At 37.3% G+C, this 23,576-nt stretch overlaps 1 long non-coding RNA gene across 2 annotated transcripts in view; it reads left to right on the plus strand.

The window, feature by feature from the left end:
• Positions 1 to 23,576, plus strand: part of LOC116588367 — a 249,992-nt gene that overhangs the window by 82,402 nt on the left and 144,014 nt on the right. For both annotated transcript variants that reach the window (XR_004284916.1, XR_004284915.1), the window contains exon 3: positions 1,312 to 1,411. This is a non-coding gene — a long non-coding RNA (uncharacterized LOC116588367). The remainder of the gene's footprint in view (positions 1 to 1,311; positions 1,412 to 23,576) is intronic.

The raw sequence follows: 23,576 nt of genomic DNA on the forward strand, positions 1-23,576 counted from the left end.
CTCTGGAAGTTAATATCCTTACCTGAGAAATGAAGGTGTTGGTATAGATGACCTCAAATGCTCTTTCCACTTGATCCTTAAAAATGGCTTGGCTAACATGCCACAGACAGTCTAAGTGATTTACATTCATTGTATCACTTAATCTTTGTGATGACCTTTGTCACTCACATTTACAAACAAAAGCCTAGAGAAGTTAAGAAATTTGCGTTGAGATCTCATAGTTAGTAAATGGTTGTCATATCCAGCCCAAGTTTTTAACTGTCAAACACTTTAGCCAATTAAAATAGCATCTCTATGTCCAGACTTGACATTGGCTCAGTAAGAAGACATAAACACAAATAAAATAGAGTCTTCCTTATTCCTATCAGTTCAATTCAAATTTGGGAAACAAACATACAAATAAACAAAAATACTTGAAGTAATTGGATTTCTGTGTACTGCTTTCTAAATAATAATTTGGTAAAGGAAGAGAAAATTATAGGCTTGAAATCTATAAGATGAGGTAGGATTAGGAGAAAGATCTTCAAATATGCATAACATTGAAACAAAGGAGATATAGGGGACTGCCATAGATTGTGAATATGTCAAAACCAAAGGCAAAATGGTATAGGCAGTGATGAGGCTGTGTGTGAGCTATGAGGTATGCATTAGGAAATTAACTTGGAAAGATACAGAATGGGTGTAGGTATAAGTGATCTTCAAATCTCTACGCGAGAAGAGAGAAATTGCTGGCAAGCTTTGAAGCAGGGAGTGAATCTGAGTAAATACATTATCATTCATTAGGTCAGGCTATGTATTGAAGGGGACAAAGAAAGAAATTGTGGTAGATTTGTGGAACTGAGCTACAGACCAGAGAGTAGGAAAGAAAAGGAGTTCATTCTGAATGATGTTTGAAAGACAAAAATAAATTATATATAATTTATTATATATAAAAAAAGACATAAAAATATAAAGAGAGATAAAGAGATATAAAAAAAGGTAGCATGAAAGAAGACTGTTTTACTGGATTTCTAATAAATCTTAACATTGCCATACTTCTCTACTTAAGAAATAAGAAGGGATTTGTGGGTGAAGGAAAACAAAGAGGGGAGAACTCTAGAACTTTTTGGGAGCTAGGACTCAATAGAAGGGGGCATTTGAAGAAGTGGAATGTCTGAAAAGCAGTTTTGAGGTGTATTTCTGTATTGCTATAATTAAAACTCCCTCTATTATTCCAAAATCATCTCTGAAATCTGCAGTACATGCAAGGATTTCTGAATGTTCCTTTTTGTTTCCTTTCTCCCCCCGCTTTTTGGTGGAAATCAAGAACAGGGGCTGAATGACTCATATGGCTGAGATTTTGTACAACTTGACAGTAAAGACAGTGAGATGAAAGACACTGAGCTAATCTAGCAGAAGTAAACATTGGGAGGTAAGTCATAACATGAGAACCTACCCTACCCACCCCAAACACATCCTCGCGTTACCTCCTCCTTAAAATTTGCATTAGATTTTCAATAGGATGCAGAATGGGAATTAGTCCAGTTTTACCCAGATCTGAAGGGGAAAAGATGATCATAGCTGATGATCTGTAATCAAGAAAATTAGAAAAGATAGATAACTCTATTAAAAGCAATCTAAATGAAGTAGGACAGTTCTAATCCTATGGGATCAATTCATAGCATGATTATTAACATATCAGCTTATTTAAATTATCTTTTTATGAAAGTCCCTTGAAACCTTTAAAAATGAGGAAGATAGGATAAAGACAAATGCTTTTGTTTTCTTTTTTTTAAATTTAAATTCAATTTGACAACATATAAGTACAGCAGTAGTTTCGGATGTAGAGTTCAGTAATTTATTAGTTGTATATAACACCCAGTGCTCATCATATCACATGCCCTCCTTAATGCCCATCATTAAATTACCCCATCCTGTTGCCCACCTCCCCTTCCGCAACCCTCAGTTTGTTTCCCATACAATGGGTCTTTAGGAATCTATGTATTAGACAGTCAACATTTAATGAGTATTAGTTACCTTAATAGATCCTGTGGGAAGATGCAAAGGAAAGTTGTGGTCTCTGTCCTTGAGACAGAGTTTATTTCAGATACATGGGGTTCTTGTCTATTGACAGAAAGGGTAGTAGCATGGAATTTCAGCTTTCGAAAGGAAGTTAGAGTACTACACTATTTTCTAAAGCAGCTATTTAAAAATTATATATATATATAAAAGAGATGTTCAAGCAGCACCCTTTAGCCTCTGTTTTTAATTATAATCTGAGGAAAGATTAAGAGAATTCTAGAAATATCAGAGTCAGAAACCTATAATTATAGTGATTAGAACTTGAATGTGTGTGTGTGTTGGGGAGAAAAAAGGAGAGTAAAGAAGGGTTCAGATGACAGTATTAAAACTTAAGAGAGAAGCTGGGGATTTTTTTTCCCATATAACAGAGTACTTTTTTCTAGGTATTAAAACTTTTTCAACTAGTTTAGGAAGCTGGAAAAATTACGAAATCAAATTCATATTTGGAAGCTATTGAGTTTTTTGTTTCCCTCTCCTTCATTTGTAAATATGTCCTCCAAGTTCAGTACTAGGCAACCATACGATTTCATTCTCAAAATAAATGTGTTATATTCTAGCATAATATTAAGATCCCGTGAAGTGTTCATTCATTTTAAACCTTCAAGAAGGAGAAACTAGCTCCTTCAATGGAAGCCCAAGTGTTTAGTGGAAAGCTTGGGCTATGTAAAAAATTCTGAATTGAATTGAAATCTGTCTGCCTATGATTTCCATATATTTATACAAGTTGATCATTTAGAAATACAAATAGAATATGATTATCCCTTTTCTTAAGAGACCTGAAATATTTGAAGTTATCTACCATATCATACCAATTTCCATTCTCCTCTTCCAACTCCTTGTTTCCTATCCCTCGAGCTAAAAGTATTCATTTTCTTCTGTTCTGTATGGGATATGATTTGAAGTTCTTTCATTCACAAAACAAAATAAAACTCCTACAAAAAAACCCCCCAAATCAGTGTGGCAATATCCTTCAATATCACAATTAAGACAAAATATTTTAAGGGTCATTTAGTCATTCATTCATTCGTTCAAGAAAATATTTACTGAATACCCACTAGAGCACTGTGCTTGATACTAAGGATAAAGCAGTGGACACAATGGATTAAAATAACCTCATGGAATTTACATTTAAATGGGGAGAAGAGAAAATATATGAGATAAATAATATAAAGTAACTTTGAGAGTGGTAAGTACTTGAGAGAGGAAAATAAAGTAGGACAATCATACAAAATGGGGGTGGAGGAAATGGTGTTATAGTCCTTGGCTAAAATGACCAGGGGAGTCCTCACTGAGAAGGTAAGTATATTAGTCTGGTTTTCCAGAGAAAGAGAACAAATAGGATATAAGGACATATTGTTACATCTATCTATCTATCTTTCTATCATCTATCACTTATTGATCATGAAATTTGTTTAAGGAATTGATTGATGTGGTTATGAAGGCCGAGAGGTCCCATGCTTTGTAGTTGGCAAGCTGGAAACCCAGGAAAGCTGATGGTGAACTCCAGTCTGAATCCAAAGGCAGAAGACCAATGTCTTATTTCAAGGACAATCAGGCAAAAAGAACACATTTTCCCTTGCTCAGCCTTTTTGTTTTCCTACCTAAGCCTCCAGTGTCTAGGATGAGGCCTACCTCACACTGGGGAGGGCCATTCTAGCCTATGTTGAGATAAACACCCAGGAATTACCAACATATAGATGGGGTGTAAATGGAAGAGCTTAGACAATATCACTAAGGAAGTGAGTGATATTAAAGAAGAGATCAAGAGGCAGCCCTGAAAACTTGAAACCCCAGGGTGCATGACTCACAGAGAATTGGAGAGAGTGCCTCCTATCTTGATACCCCTTGTTCTGAAGCCCCTAAGATCATATTTGTCCTTATGGCAATTCCACCATACCATGGACTTCTACTGTGCTTTTTGTTCCTGACTTTCTCACCTATATACTCTCAGTCTTTCTTAGACTCATGGAAATCTGTTTTGTGTTACTCCTAAATTGTATCCTCTTCCTCCCTGTCAATCCTGCATGTTGTATTCACCTTGCAGGGGCAGATGGATCCCCCCCACCCCACGAAGTTTGGTTTGAACATGGAGACTGATGATGCTACGAGTTCATACCAAAAGGATATAAAAAGATTTATGCACAGTTAAGGTCTCCTAAGAGATGAGGGCAGTTCTCTCAAGCAGAACTGAAATGGCTTGAGAAAGCAAGGCAAAAAGTTGGCTTCTTATGTTTGTTTTGGTTAGAAGTCAGGGCTTGGTGGGAATTTCTGTGCACAAGAAGGGACTTGCATGGTTTGAATCTCTTGCCAGAGCCAAAGAAAGAAGTGCTCAGGCTTTCTTAAAAGCTTGCCCAGGGATGCCTGGGTGGCTCAGTTGGTTGAGCATCTACCTTCTGCTCAGGTCATGATTCCAGGGTCCTGGAATCAAGTCCTGAATCAGGCTCTCTGCTCAGCAGGAAGCTTGCTTCTCCCTCTCTTTATATATCTCTCTCTCCCTGACAAATAGAAATAAAAAATAAAAAATCTTAAAAAAAAAAAAAGAAAAAGCTTGCCCAGGTGTAGGGAAAAAGAGGAAGAGGATGGGGTGAGGAATAAAATGTGTCAGCAAACATCAAAAAATGGAGTCAGAGTTCTTCTTTTAGCCTGGTTTTGTGCCACTAATATTCTGGACTTTGGTTCAGGATCATTCTTTTATTCTTATTAAACCCAATCTTATTAAATTCAGTCTGTTATCCCAAGCCACCAAAACCGTTTGGAGCCTTATTTTTTTGAGTAGTGTTTTTGCAATACTAGCAAGCTATTTATCATTGAAAAATGCAATGACTATAACCTCAAAATTTTTAATGATGTGGCATTCAACTCAGCTATTTCTTCTAGGTTGACATAAACCATTAACTATCCTTTAGCATAGCCAATGGCTAATTCACCAACTTAAGCTAGCCCCCAACCTTATTATTCTAGATTGCTCAAAGACATTTTATTCAGATTATGAGCATGTGAACCCTCTTATGTAAGCCCAGATGATCTTCTGGATTAATAATGACCTATCATATTAATAATGTTATTAAGGGAGAAAATATGGCTTGAATTTGCTTTTTGATCAGCCATGCAGAATGCAGCTAGGAACCAATCACAGATTCACCTCCCTATAGATTTTTGAATGTACTGTTTTGACTCTTTCATCAATCTCTGGTCTTTGTAATATTTTAATATTTTCATAAATATAAATATATTTATATTAATATTTTAATATTAATAATATTGCGGTTAGTACCCAGCAATAATGTTAAAATATTAATATTTTTAATATTAATAATGCTGTTAGTACTCAGTGATCTTGCAAATTATTTTCATCATAGTTTATAATTCATCATCGTTAGGAGGAATATTTTCTTTTTAAAATATCTGTAGCTACTTTTTAAGTTTTCTTTGTACTTTCCTCCTCATTTTATTATTTGTAATTGTACTCAAAATTGCATTTTTGAGAACATGACATTTTTTTAAAGATTTTTATTTATTTATTTGACCAACAGAGATCACAAATAGGCAGAGAGGGAGACAGAGAGAGAGGGGAAAGCAGGCTCCCCGCTGAGCAGAGAGCCCGATGTGGGGCTCGATCCCAGGATCCTAGGATCACGACCTGAGCCGAAGGCAGAGGCTTTAACCCACTGAGCCACCCAGGTGCCCGAGAACATGACATTTTTGAGTCATAATCTCTTTAGGAGTCTCATGCCATGAATAATACATATCTTTGCTCTAAACGTTTTGAAGACATTCACATAGTGCAGAGTGTACAATCCATGATGTCCAGTTTTCTTTTTCTTGGACAAAAATAAAATTAGGATATCATGGTCCCTTTTTTTCAAAATCCACATTATTTTCACTTTACCAATCAATTCTTCTTACGGTCAGAACCAGGTGCAAACTGGTAATTTCTTCTAGCTCTGTCCTTGCTTCTTAGAGATTAAATTGTCATTATTGATATTTAAGCACCCTTACATGGTTGACTTTTAGCCAAATAAAATGGACAGTTGAAGTCTTCTTTCACTGTTCTTAAGGACAAAAGCCTCTCTTGTCTTGTTCAGCCCTAATATCCACACCACATTGGGTGCTCCATAGTGGTCACTATTATTTTTTTACTTATTCAGTACTCTCTAGTGTGCTTCTGTCTTCAGTGAATGAAGATTTCTGTGCAGATGTTAATTTTCTTACCTTTAGCACTATTCCATTGCTCCTTTTTTTTTTTTTTTTCCATTGCTCCTTTTAAAACTGCTTCTTTTGAGTGAGACAAGTCCTTCTATCATTATGTTCTAATTTTGGAATGACTCATCACATCTTACAGATTTATTTTTTTAATAACTTCATTCATTCAACTAATAATGAATGCCTATAATAAGAATAGTAATAAGTTATTGAGCATTAACTGTGTGCCAGGCAGTTTTAAAATTACTTTATATGAATTAACTATTTGATTTTTATTTTTTAAAAAATTTTTCAGTGTTCCAAGATTCCAAGATTCATTGTTTATGCACCACACACCCAGTGTTCCATACAATATGTGCCCTCCATAATACTCACCACAAGGCTCACCCAACCACCCACCCTCTCACCTCCAAAACCCTCAGTTTGTTTCTTAGAGTCCACAGTCTCTCATACTTCGTCTCCCCCTCCAATTTATCCCAATTCACTTTTCCTTTCCTTCTCCTAATGTCCTCAATGTTATTCCTTATGCTCCACAAGTAAGTGAAACCATATGATAATTGACTCTCTCTGCTTGATTTATTTCACTTAGCATAATCTCCTCCAGTCCCATCCATATTGATACAAATGTTGGGTATTCATCCTTTCTGATGGAGGCGTAATATTCCACTGTATATATGGACCATATCTTCTTTATCCATTTGTCTGTTAAAGGGTGTCTTGGCTCTTTCCACAGTTTGGCGATTGTGGACATTGCTGCTATGAACATTAGGGTACAGATGGCCCTTCTTTTCACTACATCTGTATCTTTGTGGTAAATACCCAGTAGTGCAATTGTAGGGTCATAAGGTAGCTCTATTTTTAATATTTTGAGGAATCTCCACGCTATTTCCCAGGTGACTACACCAACTTACATTCCCACCAACAGTGTAAGAGGGTTCCCCATTCTCCACATCCTCTCCAACACTTGTTTCCTGTTCTGTTAATTTTGGCCATTCTAACTGATATGAGGTGGTATCTCAATTTGGTTTTAATTTCAATTTCCCTGATGGCTAATGATTAATATTTTCTGTGTGTGTCTGTTAGCCATTTGTATGTCTTCTTTGCAAAAGTGTCTGCTCATGTCTTCTGCCCATTTTTTGACACGATTATCTGTTTTGTGTGTGTTGAGTTTGAGAAGTTCTTTATAGATCTTGGATATCAGCCCTTTCTTTGTAGTGTCATTTGAGAATATCTTCTCCCTTTCCATGGGTTGCCTCTTTGTTTTGTTGACTGTTTCCGTCACTGTGCAGAAGTTTTTGATCTTGATGAAGTCCCAAAAGTTCATTTTTGCTTTTGTTTCCTTTGCCTTTGGAGGTGTGTCTTGAAAGAAGTTGCTGTGGCCAATGTCATAGGAGTTACTGCCTATGTTCTTCTCTAGGATTTTGATAGATTTCTGCCTCACATTGAGGTCTAAAGACCAAGTAATAATACGCAAAGATTATTTGATCTTTATAATCTCACTACCATAGAGGGATAGTAAGCACATTTTCCAAGGTCACATAGATTTTGAGAGGAGGAATATGACCATATTCTGGGTATAGGCAATTTAGCAATGGATAAAATGAAGAAGATTCCTTTTTATAAGGAATTTACATTCCAGGGAAATAAACAGATGGAAAATAAATAACAAGATACTTTCAGATGATAGGTACTATGAAGAAAAGTAAATGTGGGATGTGGTAGAATGACAGGGGGTAATATAACTCTATCAGATTGTCAGAGAAGCCTCTCTGGAGAGGCTACTAACTGTGGGTCAGCCAGGATACTTTCATCAGCAAGTAACAAGCAACCTGAACACAAAATAGTTTAAAAGAGTTAGATATCTTACATTAAAAAAAGATGTCTTAAGGTAGATGGGCTCTAGGATTAGCCAGAGACTAGTAGATGTAAGAAAATACTGGTTCTTACAAACCTATTTCGACATGTGGATTAGCTACTTTCCTGCTTGCAAGATGAGAACATCATTCCTAGGCATTCCATACTCAGGCACCTTAGGTCGAGTCCTTAAGTAAAAATGACAACTTCTTTCCATAGGTCTCTTTCTCTCTGTCTCTCTCTTTCACAGACCACAGACATACAGACACACACACACACACACCAGCAAGAGTTCTCTGTTCCCAGAAGACTTTGCATTGCATCTATTGACCCAAATTATATCACCTGCATGGGGAATGAAATTACCAGGACTGGCCTAGAGTTTAAGACTTAAGCTAATTAAAGTTCAGCTGCTGGAACTGGGATTTGAGTCACTTTTCTAAAGTACAGGAATGACCAGAGAAAGTTAAATTACCAAAAAATTAGTGAAAAAAGAGGGCATAGATTTGAATAGGCAACCACAAGTGCCTATGATATGCTGAGTCCTGAGCAATGAGAAGGAGTTAACCATATGAAGATCTGGGGAAGGGTACTCCAGAGAAGGGAAAAACAAGTGCAAGTCCTTGAGAATAGAAAGTAACTTGGTATGTTAAGGAACAGAAAGATGTGGAGTTGAAACACAGTGTATTAGTAACAGGGGAAAGGGAGAAGGTAAGAAGTGAAATAGTGTAGTGTTTAAGAATCCAGGCTCGGGGCGCCTGGGTGGCTCAGAGGGTTAAGCCTCTGCCTTTGGCTCGGGTCTTGATCTCAGGGTCTTGGGATCGAGCCCCATGTCTCATCGGGCTCTCTGCTCAGCAGGAAGCCTGCTTCCTCCTCTCTTTCTGCCTGCCTCTCTGCCTACTTGTGATCTCTGTCTGTCAAATAAATAAATAAAATCTTTAAAAAAAAAAAAAAGAATCCAGGCTCGACTCCCTTTTTTTTCTTTTTCTCTTTTTTACCTAGCATCTAGTGCCTAGGTTCAAATAAAGACCTGCCATTTGTTATTTATTTGGCTTTGCACAAATTACCTTGCCTATCTGTGTCTCAGTTTCTGCATCTTTAAGTATGAGTAATACACAACTTAGGCAATTATTCAAAGATGAAAAACAAGACATAAATAATGATTACAACAGGGTCTGCAATATGTAGGTATTCAGTAAATGTTAACTATCATTATTATGTCATTGGTTCAGATTTCATGCCATGAGGGCTTCATAGACCATAGTAACATATTTTTATTTTATGCAAATTAAATATGAAGTCATAGTAATAGTTCAAGCAGGGAGTGAGGGAATATGCTTTGAAGTTTTAAAGAATAATTTTTCCTGCCATGCATAGATTGGAGTATGGGGTAGAAGAGGAGTAGATGTGGTATAGTTTGCAGGACTTCGCAGTAACTTAGATCAGGTAGGTTTGACTAGGATGAAAGAATTGGGGAGGGAGGCAGGGCTAATGGAACTTGCTGATAGCTTATACCTGAGTTTGTGGTTAAGTTTGTAGTTAAAGTTATATCTAAGTTTGTAATTATGTGACCTTGCAAAATTTCTGTATATTTGACTTGGAATGTTGGGGAAGTGGTAATGCTCTTTATTGAGATAAAGGGGCCCATGGGATTCACAAAACTGACAAAGGGATCTATGGAGCACAAAGGTAGAGAACCTTTAAAATTCCTTGTGCATGAATCTGTTCTTCCACATTTTTCAAGTGACATTTTCTCTTACCTTTCTTCTTGGGAACTCACTTTTCTTTTATTTACACACTTGATCTGATAATAAAACAATTTGTGAAGAAGGTTTTTGTCAAACTGGTTTACCACAGAGTAGAAGTGAGAACATAATGAATCTAACCCTAGCTTGTTGAATATGTCTCAAGCCTTTCAAGGCCCAGCTGCTCAAGTTTAGTAAATGACTCTCATGAGAAGTGATTTGTAGTTATTTTCATTTTTATTTTCCTTATTGTTTCCTTCCAGCTGTTGGTGCCTATTTTTTCCTGTAGGTAGAAAATAATTTTATTTATTTAATTAATTTTTTAAAAGTGGTGGGGAGGGACAGAGGAAGAGAGAGAATCATAAGCAGGCTCCACACCCAGTATGGAGCCCCATGCAGGGCTCAATCTCAAGACCCTGAGATCATTCATGATCTGAGTTGAAATCAAGAGTCTGACATTTAACTGACCAAGCCATCCTGGCACCCCTGTAGGTAGAAAATCATTTTAATTTCTTTTGTTCTCAGAGTCAAGATGGGAGGTGGATAAGCTGGCCATTTTAGTTGAACCCTATTGTGTTCTTTTGAGGTGGTCAAGGTAACCTTCATATTGGTCAGATATATGCCTCTCTCCTACATGTCTCTACTCCCTAACAATGTCCTGTGAGGCTGTGATCTGTGTGGGCAACCAATTTTACACATCACATAGATTTTTCTTTCATACATGTCTTACTGAAGACCAGCAGCACTTAAGGAAGTCCATGAAGTTCTTACAAATGATTCACACCTTGTTGCGTTTTGAGGACAACATAACAAAACCAAAACCTTTTAAATATAATTATTTTTGGCAAGGACCATTTTGTGTTTGTTTGGCTCAGCAAGTACGATAGCTCAGAGAATATACACTGTTGATCAACGTATCTAAATATTGGAGTGCCTCTATTACTTGGGCACATTAATTATTTTTTCCAGTGGTGATAATGAAATGAGCTAAATCACTTTTTTCTACTTTTCTTCCTTATCGTGAAAATTACTAGATCAGTCATAACCTTTTTTGGTTGCAAAATACAGAAATCCAACTTGAACTAATTTTGGTGGAAAATCTAGGCTTAAGAATTAAAAGATGAGTTAAAGAAATTTTTACAAGACAAGGAACAATTCCAGGAATATTAGGGACTGGCATTTGAACCCTGCCAAGACTTGCTTTCTTTCCATCTCTCATCTTTTTTTTTTTTTTTTTTTCCCCCAGAACACTTTCCACTAACAGAAAGCTTTAAGGCTGCATCTTCCCAGATTTAGCATCAGAAAGCAAAGGATTCTACCTTTTAGGTACACAATGAAAAATATTAAAGAAGAATAGTGGGCAGATTAGATCAGAAGCCCAACCATGGTCAAATTCCTGTGAAAAAGAAGCCAAGATTACGGAGTATTTAGCAGCTCAGACCGTAAACCCACAGTTGGTTAAGGGGCATTTCCCCCAAAACTGAGGGATGTCGTTCTCTAAGGAAGAGAGGGCTACTAGACAAAACCAAAACAAAATAATTAAAAACCCAAGTGGCAAGTGTTCACTAAAATTGTTCATTTTTGCAATGACCAGTGGGAATCAGAAGTTATCTCAGCAACTAGGGAATAAAGATTTACTGGTTGAGAAGTTGGGCATACCTCTTCTTAGTTTTTAGTCCCAGGCAGTTAAACTCATTGGGTGATTTTCTTAACATACTTAGATATCTAATTCAAGATCAGCACATTTCCAGCAATCAAGTCCCATTGAATTGTTTCACTTCCTTTATGTCTTTGTCTTAATTTAGAGAAGTCTATTATTTTTTCTTTGTCTATTGTGCCTCAGGGACTTTCCTTTTCAAGAAGTCATTTAGTATATAACCTATCTGAACTGCTCTGGGGGTTAATCAGTATTTTTTTTTTTTTTTGCATACAAATAACTGGTTGATAGACTAGAACGGAATTATTTGGAAAAAATAGACATATCTGGAAGGGGTTTTATTTATAGCTGGAGTAATTCCTCATTTTATAGACAAAATGTGATTCAGAGAAGGTAAGTGATTTTCCCAAGGTCACATCTCTGATTACAAACAAGTCTGCATTAAAATCCCAAGACCACTCACCTGACTTCCATAGTTTTGTGTCATTTCTATTGCCTCAGGCTTAGTGAAGAAAATGCGAGAATAAATTCAACAATAATAAATGTGAAGATCAGATTGGATTATCCCAGTTCACTTTGAAAAACACTTGTTGCCATTAGGACTTAGAATATAAAGCAGGCTTGATAAGTAAGAGGTAAAAGGGAGGTGCCTGGGCAGAGAGTGCCTTCAGAGAGACACTGAAGGCAGAACCTTCAGTGTTGAGAATATTGTGAGCAACATAGAAACTCTCAGAGGAGCTACCTCCTCTGAGATTGACCCAGGTCCAATCAGATTCTATTTATCATATATCTCCTTAAGCAGTCCCTTTATTTGGTTTTGCCACTGCTGTGGCAACCCATCATCACCATAGTGATCTTTTGTCTAAAATGCAAATTGGATTGCGTCATGCTCCAACTTAAAATAGTTCAATGTCTACCCCTTCCTGCAACCACATGGTATAAAGTTCATTTCCTTCATCCCAGCATACCTTTCTGGCTCTTGGGTCTCTATCTGTGCTAACCCTCACCCTTGACTTTTAAGAATTGGAACTCCTAGAAATAAACTCCGTGGAATGTTACTCATCTGCACACATCTGGTAATGTGCAAATATCTATTGAACTGAATCTCTTTTGAATCTAGACTAGGTCTACACATCAGAAGAAAAAAACCCTCTTAGTGAATAATTCACTGTTTTATAGACAAAACTCTTAAGTCATTGCTCATGTTTCACTTCCTTAGTCTTCTGAGACTAGATTTATTGCTGTTGTGATATTATAAGCAACTCATTAAGTAAATGGAATTGGAATTTTGCAATCTGGCTTGCAGCTTAACACAAGGCAAAGAACTTTTCTTATTTAGTTTTTGATGTTCTGGGACTAGTTAGATTTTTCCCTTTTTGGATCTTTTATACATTTTTGGTCCAGTTGCAGTTCTGAAAAAGAGTGAATGAAATATGTAAAACTACTAAGGACCAGAAGACTGAAAGCCCTGATGAACACAGATACGAATCATTGATAGAAGACAGGGGTAACTCAGAGCTACCTGGGTGGGAATTCATGGGCTCTGATGTTTGGGCACCTCTCTAAATATGGAAAGTCTTTCTGCCTTGCTAAATTGTCCATTAGAAAGTTGAAGCTGAGGCTGTCCTTTTCATGGAAGGGGTCAAGATTATTTTGAGATTGTTAGTGAACATGTTTCTTGAGATATATGTAAAACTGGAGTTTTTTTTGAGATATATGTAAAACTGTGGGTTTTTTTTTTTTTCATGAGCACTACTCAGATACTCCTTAGAATAGAATAGAATCAATTAAATATTTCTTGAGTAGAGTGTAGGGAACTTAAGGAAATGAGAAAAGATAGGCCTAATTTAGTGGCACTAACTCTACTGTGGGGAGGTAGAATTTAGCGAAGTTAAGCCATGGTCCAAATTGCACTGTCTTCAAGGAGAACATTTTGGTTATGATCAGTGTATAGAATGGAGACTAATATGGAAGGCTGGTGGTGGGCAGGGAGGGGGGTAGTTTTGACCATGGATACATCCAGGTATCAACTTTCTGTGGCAAGACTGATCCTGAGTTCTGCCACCTAATCACATTGGTCTAAGATTATCTTTGGAGTGGGTGATATTGGCTGTCATTGTCAAGCATTAGTGACTTTGAACAGGTAAGAGGCAGAGACTTGAGAGCCTTATGTTCAATTCATTGGTTTTCTTCCTGTCTCCATCCCTTGAACTGTGTCTGGCACACTGGGACACATTAAAGAATTTATTGCATAAATCATAAATCCCATTTTTGTTATATGTATAGTTCAAAAAACAGGTAGAGCTTGTTTCAGAGAAATGGTTTCTGAGAAATTCTTAATTTTAGAGCTATTTCTCCTTTCTCCTAAAGGCACACCAATGCTGGCTTCTGAGACCTAATGACTTCTGGTTATCATATCTCTAGGATCAAGTCCTTGTCCTTTGACTCTCTAGATGCCTTCTATGTGCCTTCTCCCCTACACCTCAAGGTTGCTTGGCCCCAAATCTGTATCTCTATCCCTACAGGTTTCCTACAGTAATGCCCATGTCTCATCTGTCTCATGTCATTGTCATCTGGCTCCACTTTTCCTGGCCATTCTCTATACTTCTGGCTCAATTTCAGTGGAGCCCATAATTCTTTTTAAGCATCAAGGCTTAAGAACTTTGGACTCATTCTTTTATTCTTGGTAGGCACTTAATTTCCGCATAGCCAGTTGGTTAATATGTCCTGCCCATCTTTCTTCTCTTTCTCATTATTGCTTCTTCCTTTTTCTTTTTTTGTGATCACCGAGACAGAGAGAGAGAGAGAGAGAGAGCGAGAGCTCAAGGAGGGGTAGTAGCAGACAGAAGGAGAAGCAGTAAATGGAATATACTGCTAAATAATAAATGGAATTTATAAATTATAAATGGAATATATAAGGGAGTTCCATATGAGGCTTGATCCCAGGATCCTGGGCCAAAGGCAGATGCTTAACCAACTGAGCTACCCAAGCATCCTGGTCATTACTTTTTTTAGTTAAAAAATTATGCTATATTGTTGACACACAATGTTACATTAGTTTCAAGTGCACAACACAATGATCTGATATAGTCATCACTTTTAATTTTGTATTTCTGTAAGCTAAAAGCAAGTGAACCCTCCTTATTGCTCTCATATCCAGAGTTTTCTGTGTTCATCTTTGGTCACTTAGTAGTAGTAGTAGTAATAGTGTAATAGTAGTGGCTATAGTAGTGGTATAAGTAATTGTAACAGTAGGAGTAGTAGAGGTAATAGCAACAGTAGAAGTAACAGTAATATCTACCATTCATGTGTGTATTGTGTACCAGGCACTGTGCTTGGTGTGATATATATAATAGTCTATTGGTTTTATTTATTTTTTATTTATTGTGTTCAATTAGACAACATATAGTATATCATTAGTTTTTGATATAGTGTTCAATGATTCATTAGTTGCACTTAACACCCAGTACTCATCATATCATGTGCCCTTTTCTAAAATTTTGTATTAGTCACCATTAAAATGTCAATAAACTTGCTCAAGTAAGCTAATAATTTGTCTAAGGACTCGAGTTTGTAGTTGGTAGATCTGGAAACGAAGCTCAAATCTGTCTAATTTAACTTAGTGAAATCAATGGAGAAAGGCTTTTTAAAAGTATAGATTTTTAATGTATTTTTGCTGAGGTCTTCTTCTATGCTAGGTCTACATGAGTTTAGTTGAATCCTGAGCTTTCTGAAGGTACTAATAATGCATGGTCTATGCAAACCTGGAGAGAGAATTTGAGCAGTTCAGAGATCTAATGTAAGGAAAATCAGCTGTTACACTCCATGAGGTTTTTTTTTTTTAAATTTTATTTATTTATTTGACAGACAGAAATCACAGGTAAGCAGAAAAGCAGGCAGAGCGAGAGCAGAGGGAGACAGAAATCACAAGTAGGCAGAAAAGCAGGCAGAGAGAGGCAGGCTCCCTGCTGAGCAGAGAGCCTGATGCGGGGCTTGATCCAGGACCCTGAGATTATGACCTGCGCTGAAGGCAGAGGCTTAACCCACTGAGCCACCCAGGCACCCCTCCATGAGTTTTTTAGCAGACATTTAAGCTTGAGTTTTGAGTGAGTTATATTCGTATAAACCAAATGTGTACTATTTTGGAGTTCGTCTTCATCTTGCTTTTTCAATCATGAATTAAGAAGTCTATTCAAAAAGTGCATGAAAGTCCTGAGCACCTCTGCTAACATGCCAGGTGCCATTGCCAAAACTGCAGCTTCCCACACTTGTGAATGCCAAAGTCACAGCTGTGGGAAAGTCGGAAGCTGTTGGCGTTTTCAGAGATGAGCATCTGAAACCCTTACGTTGTGTCACATTTCCTATGAAATGAACAGACTTTCTTTTCTACCTGGGAGACGTATCTCAGTCCTAAATCAGAACCATGGTGATCCTTATGGCTCAAACACTGCAGGCTCAGCCCAGTCATTTATCCCAGACTTGGGCCAAGAATATGGGCTCTGGGGCTGAGGATGTATCAGTGGGGTGAAGCCCACTCCAACCACAGAGACTTAGAAAGAGCATCTTAGGTGCTACCGAGCACCTAAGATGAGAACCGAAGTAGGAAATGAACTAGATTTTACTTATTTGTCAGCTAAGGCAAATGGAATGTCATATTAGTTTACGTAATTTTCATTTTCTGTCATAAGAAATCTTTCAAACTCTATTATTTACAATTAAACTTATTAAAGTGAAATAAAATTAAAAACTCATTTCTTTAGTCATACCAGTCACATTTCAAGTGCTTATTAGCTGTATATGGATAGTCACTATAGTTTTGCAGAATGCTGAAATGACATTTCCATTTATTGCAGAAAATGCTATTGGGTAATACTGGGATCAACTTTAAAATAGTCAACAGAGGGGCACCTGGGTGGCTCAGTGGGTTAAAGCCTATGCCTTCGGCTCAGGTCGTGATCCCAGGGTCCTGGGATTGAGCCCCGCATTGGGCTCTCTGCTCAGCAGGGAGCCTGCTTCCTCCTCCTCCTCTCTCTCTCTGCCTACTTGTGATCTCTGTCTGTCAAATAAATAAATAAAATCTTTAAAGAAAATAGTCAACAGATATAGTTAGGATACTTTCCTATCCACTGCTTGATGCTCCATAGTAATGCAGAAATGGACTTTCTTGCCTTCAGCAAATAAAATCCTTCAGGGAGCTAAATATGTAAACACAATACAGACACCAACATAGATACATCTGAACACATGGCTGACTCTAGTTGGGAAGTATCTAGAAGCTTCATACACTTGAACAGAATTTTTATGAAGAATAAACTTTTGATTGGAGAAGGGAAAAATAATTCTTGATTGAAGAAAGAGTGTGAGCAACATTACTGGAATATGAAAGTGTATATGAGGAAGTTAGCATTCAAGGTAATAGTTTGATGTTACAAACAACAACAAACAACCCCCCCCCAAAGGGAATGCAAAATTCTGTCTCAACTAATTATCCTTTCCCCTTGAAATTTCCAAAGGGAAAAATGGTAAGCAAGATACCATTTATTAGCTGGGTTACTGCCAGGGCTTCTTATGTTGTCTTGTTTGGAATACACAGCTTATAATAAAGGTCAATGATAATCTCACCTGATTTCTCAGCACAGATCCAAATTTAGGGACATTTTCACACTTGGCCAGCCATTTTGCAAAGTGAGCTGAGGTGATGCTGGCATGTATTGGCCCACAAGTGAAGAAAGCAGATGAACTAGATGATCCATCTCAGAGTATGGAGGAAATAGGAGGCAGATGAGTGAATTGTGTATTGGTGGACACCCTTTTCCCTCTTACAGTGACCTCATCCACTTGTCCTCATGACTCAGGGTCCCAGCACCCCATGTTTCATGTATCCAGCAAACTCGTCAAATGTTCTTATGTTTTGTAAAGTTTAATTATCTATTTACTAATGTTTTCTATGTAAGTGATGAAGCAATCTGAAAGATGGAAAAAAGGGAATCTGTGTCTTCTTCAGTCTTTTTTTTTTTTTTTTTTAAAGATTTTATCCATTTATTTGACAGAGATCACAAGTAGGCAGAGAGGCAGGCAGAGAGAGAGAGGAGGAAGCAGGCTCCCTGCCGAGCAGAGAGCCCGATGCGGGACTCGATCCCAGGACCCTGAGATCATGACCTGAGCCGAAGGCAGCGGCTTAACCCACTGAGCCACCCAGGCGCCCGTCTTCTTCAGTCTTTTTATCTTTATTTATTTTTACTGTATTATTGTATTGACTTGAACATCCAATACAAAACTGCATAGCAGAAGTAATAAGTTTTTGTTATTGTTGTTGTTATAGCTGACTTTAAGGAGAATGCTTCAAAGTTCCATATTTTTATTTTTTTATTAATATATAATGTATTATTAGCCCCAGGGATACAGGTCTGTGAATCACTAGGTTCACACTTCACAGCACTCATCATATCTCATACCTTCCCCAATGTCCATAATCCAACCAACCTCTCCCTAATCCCCTCCCCCCATCAACCCTCAGTTTGTTTTGTGAGATTAAGAGTTTCTTATGGTTTGTCTCCCTCCCAATCACATCTGGTTTCCCACCTTTCCTACCCTCCAACACCCCCCCCCCACATTGCCTCTCAACTTTCTCATATCAGGGAGATCATATGATAATTGTCTTTCTCTGATCGACTTATTTCACTCAGCATGATACCTTCTAGTTCCATCCACGTCATCACAAATGGCAAGATTTCATTTCTTTTGATGGCTGCATAGTATATATATATACCACATCTTCTTTATCCATTCATCTGTTGATGGGCTTGTGGGTTCTTTCCATAGTTTGGCTATTGCGGACATTGCTGCTATAAACATTCAGGTGCACATGCCCCTTCAGATCACTTCATTTGTATCTTTAAGGTAAATACCCAGTAGTGTGATTCCTGGGTCATGGGGTAGCTCTATTTTCAACTTTTAAAGGAACTTCCATGCTGTTTTCCAGAGTGGCTACACCAGCTTCCATTCCCAGCAACAGTGTAGGAGGGGTCACCTTTCTCCACATCCTCGCCAGCGTCTGTCATTCCCAAACTTGTTAATTTTAGCCATTCTGACTGCTGTGAGGTTATATCTCACTGTGGTTTTGATTTTCATTTCCCTGATGCCAAGTGATATGGAGCACTTTTTCATGTGTCTTTTGGCCATCTGGATGTCTTCTTTGCTGAAATGTCTGTTCATGTCCTCTGCCCTTTTTATTTATTTATTTATTTAAAAGATTTTATTTATTTATTCGACAGAGATCACAAGTAGGCAGAGAAGCAGGCAGAGAGAGAGGAGGAAGTAGGCTCCTTGATGAGCAGAGAGCCTGACGTGGGGCTTGATCCCAAGACCCTGAGATCATGACCTGAGCCAAAGGCAAAGGCTTTAACCCACTGAGCCACCCAGGTGCCCCTCTGCCCTTTTCTTGATTGGATTATTTATTCTTTGGGTGTTGAGTTTGCTAAATTCTTTATAGATCTTGGATACTTGCCCTTTATCTGATATGTTGCTTGCAAATATCTTCTCCCATTCTGTCACTTGTCTTTTGGTTTTGTTAACTGTTTCCTTTGCTGTGCAGAAGTTTTTGATCTTGATGAAGTCTCAATTGTTCATTTTTGCTCTTGCTTTCCTTGCCTTTGGCGATGTGCCTAGGAAGAAGTTGCTGCAGCTGAGGTTGAAGAGGTTGCTGCCTATGTTCTCCTCAAGGATTTTGATGGATTCCTTTCTCCCATCAAGGTCCTTCATCCATTTTGAGTCTATTTTCATACGTGGTATAAGGACATGGTCCAGTTTCATTTTTCTGCATGTGGCTGTCCAATTTTCCCAACACCATTTGTTGAAGAGACTGTCTTTTTTCCATTGGACATTCTTTCCTGCTTTGTTGAAGATTAGTTGACCATAGAGTTGAGGGTCTATTTCTTGGCTTTCCATTCTTTTCCATTGATTTATGTGTCTGTTTTTGTGCCAGTACCATACTGTCTTGATGATGACAGCTTTGTAATAGAGCTTGAAGTCTGGAATTGTGATGCCACTAACTTTAGCTTTCTTTTTCAACATTCCTCTGGCTATTTGAGGTCTTTTCTGGTTCCATATAAATTTTAGGATTATTTTTTCTATTTCTTTGGGGAAAAAAGGATGGTATTTTGATAGATATATTTTGAGAGATATTAATTTAGTGCCATTGTATTGCATTGAATGTGTAGATTGCTTTGTAGCATAGACATTTTCACAATATTTGTTCTTCCAATACAGGAGCATGGAACATTTTTCCATTTCTTTGTGTCTTCCTCAACTTCTCTCATGAGTACTTTATAGTTTTCTGAGTACAGATTCTTTGCCTCTTTGGTTAGGTTTATTTCTAGGTATCTTATGGCTTTGGGTGCAATTATAAATGGGATTGACTCCTTTATTTCTCTTTTTTATGTCTTGTTGTTGGTGTATAGAAATGCAACTGACTTCTGTGCACTGATTTTATATCCTGACACTTTACTGAATTCCTGTACAAGTTCTAGCAGTTTTGGAGTGGAGTCTATTGGGTTTTCCACATAAAGTATCATATCATCTGCAAAGACTGATAGTTTGACTTCTTCTTTGCTAATTTGGATGCCTTTTATTTCTTTTTGTTGTCTAATTGCTGAGGCTAGGACTTCTAGTACTGTGTTGAATAGCAATGGAGATAATGGACATTCCTGCCATGTTTCTGACCTTTGTGGAAAATCTCTCAGTTTTTCTCCATTGAGAATGATACTTGCCGTGTGTTTTTTATATATGGCTTTGATGATATTAAGGTATGTACCCTCTATCCCTACACTTTGAAGAGTTTTGATCAAGAAAGGATGCTGTTCTTTGTCAAATGCTTTTTCAGCATCTATTGAGAGTATCATGTGGTTTTTATTTTTTCTTTTACTAATGTATTCTATCATATTGATTGATTTGCAGATGTTGAACCAATCTTGCAGCCCTGGAATAAATCCTACTTGGTCATGGTGAATAATCCTTTTAATGTACTGTTGGATCCTATTGGCTAGTATTTTCGTGAGAATTTTTGCATCTGTGTTCATCAAGGATATTGGTCTGTAATTCTCTTTTTGATGGGATCCTTGTCTGGTTTTGGGATAAAGGTAATTCTGGCCCCATAAAATGAGTTTGGAAGTTTTCCTTCCATTTCTATTTTTTGGAACAGTTTCAGGAGAATATGAATTAATTCTTCTTTAAATGTTTGATAGAATTCCCCTGGGAAGTCATCTGGCCCTAGCTCTTGTTTGTTGGGAGATTTTTGATGACTGCTTCAATCTCCTTACTGATTATGGGTCTGTTCAGGTTTTCTATTTCTTCCTGGTTCAGTTTTAGTAGTTTATATGTCTCTAGGACTGCATCCATTTCTTCCAGATTGTCAGATTTGCTGGGGTATAGTTGCTCATAATGTTCTTATAATTGTTTATATTTCTTTGGTGTTGCTTGTGATCTCTCCTTTTTCATTCATAATTTTATTTATTTGGATCCTATATCTTTTCCTTTTGATAAGTCTGGCCAGGGGTTTATCAATCTTATTAATTCTTTCAAAGAACAAGTTCCTAGTTTTGTTGACTTATTCTACTGTTTTGTTTTTGTTTTTGTTTTTTTGTTTATTTATGTCTCATTTATTTCTGATCTTTATTATTTCTCTTTTCCTGCTGGGTTTAGGCTTTCTTTGCTGTTCTTTGTCCAGCTCCTTTAGGTGTCGGGTTAGGTCGTATACTTGAGACCTTTCTTGTTTCTTGTGAAAGGCTCGTATCGCTATATATTTTCCTCTCAGGACTGCCTTTGCTGTGTCCCACACATTTGGAACCATTGTTTTCATTATAATTTGTTTCCATGAATTTTTTCAATTCTTCTTTAATTTCCTGGTTGGCCCATTCATTCTTTAGAAAGATGTTCTTTAGCCTCCATGTATTTGGGTTCTTTCCAAAATTCCTCTTGTGATTGAGTTCTAGCTTCAGAGCATTATGGTCTGAAAATATGCAGGGAATGATCCCAGTCTTTTGAGACCCGATTTGTGACCCAGGATGTGATATATTCTGTAGACTGTTCTATGTGCACTAGAGAAGAATGTGTATTCTGTTGCTTTGGGATGGAATGTTCTGAATATATCTGTGATGTCCATCTGGTCCAGTGTGTCATTTAAGGCCTATATTTCCTTGTTGATCTTTTGCTTGGATGATCTGTCCATTTTAGTGAGGAGGGTGTTAAAGTTCCCTTACAATTATTGTATTATTGTTGTGTTTCTTTGATTTTGTTATTAATTGGTTTATATAGTTGGCTGTTCTCATGTTGGGGCATAGATATTTAAAATTGTTAGATATTCTTGTTGGACAGACCCTTTGAGTATGATACAGTGTCCTTCCTCATCCCTTATTATAATATTTGGTTTAAAATCTAATTTATCTGATATGAGGATTGTCATCCCAGCTTTCTTTTGATGTCCATTGGCATGGTAAATGGTTTTCTACCCCCTCACTTTAAATCTGGAGGCGTCTTTCGGTCTAAAATGAGTTTCTTGTAGACAGCATTTTGATGGGCTTTGTTTTTTATCCATTCTAATACCCTGTGTCTTTTGATTGGGGGATTTAGCCCATTTACATTCAGGGTAACTATTGAGAGATATGAATTTAGTGCCATTGTATTGCCTATAGGTGACTGTTACTGTATATTATCTCTGTGCCTTTCTGGTCTACTATTTTTAGGCTCTCTTTGCTTAGAGGACCCCTTTCAATATTTCATATAGGGTTGGTTTGGTGTTTACAAATTCTTTCAGTTTTTGTTTGTCCTGGAAGCTTTTAACTCTCCTTTTATTTTCAATGATAGCCTAGCTGGATGTAGTATTCTTGGCTGCATGTTTTTCTCATTTAGTGCTCTGAATATATCATGCCAGTTCTTTCTGGGCTGCCAGGTCTCTGTGGATAAGTCTGCTGTCAATCTAATATTTTTACCATTGTATGTTACAGACTTCTTGTCCTGGGCTGCTTTCAGGATTTTCTCTTTGTCACTAAGACTTGTAAGTTTTACTATTAGATGATGGGGTTGTGGACCCATTCTTACTGATATTGAGGGGGTTTCTCTGTGCCTCCTGGATTTCGATGCTTGTTCCCTTTGCCATATTAGGCAAATTCTCTACAATAATTCATACCAATATACCTTCTGCTCCCCTCTGTCTTTCTTCTTCTGGAATCCCAATTATTCTAATGTTGTTTTGTCTTATGGTATTGCTTATCTCTCAAATTCTTTCCTCATGGTCCAGTAGTTGTTTGTCCCCCTTTGCTCAGCTTCTTTATTCTCCAGCATTTGGTCTTCTATATCACCAATTCTCTCTTCTGCCTCATTTATCATAGCAGTAAGAGCCTCCATTTTTTATTGCACCTCATTAATGGCTTTTTTATTTCAGCTTGGTTAGATTTATTTCTTTTATTTCTCCAGAAAGGGTTTTTATTTCTCCAGACAGGGTTTCTCTAATATCTTCCATACCTTTTTTGAGCCCAGCTAGCACCCTGAGAATCATCATTCTGAACTCTAGATCTGACATATTACCAATGTCCGTATTGATTAGGTCCCTAGCCTTCAGTACTGCTTCTTGTTCTTTTTTTTGTGGTGAGATTTTCTGCCTTGTCATTTTATCCAGGTAAGAATATACAGAGAGAATAAAATACTACAAGGGTGACAAAGACCACAGAAAAATGTGTGTTAACCAAATCAGAAGAGACCCCAGATCATGGGGGTAAGAAAGGGGATAAAAAGAAGTTAAAAAAATAATTAAAAAAAAGCTAATATAGATATTAGACTGGTGAATAGAACAGAGCCACCCACTTAATTCTGGGAATACTTTGGTCTCTTAGAAGACCAAAGAAGATATACACACACACACACACACACACACATAAATAAGGGTAAACACAATAAAGGGATGGAATATGACTATAAAGATGAAAATTTTTAAAAAATTCTAAAAAAGGAGTTGATAGGATAAGTTGGTTGGGAAAAGAAAGAAAAAGAAAGTGGAGAAAATT

Source organism: Mustela erminea, chromosome 4 (genome assembly GCF_009829155.1).
Source record: "Mustela erminea isolate mMusErm1 chromosome 4, mMusErm1.Pri, whole genome shotgun sequence".
In the NCBI taxonomy this organism is placed as follows: Eukaryota; Metazoa; Chordata; class Mammalia; order Carnivora; family Mustelidae; genus Mustela; species Mustela erminea.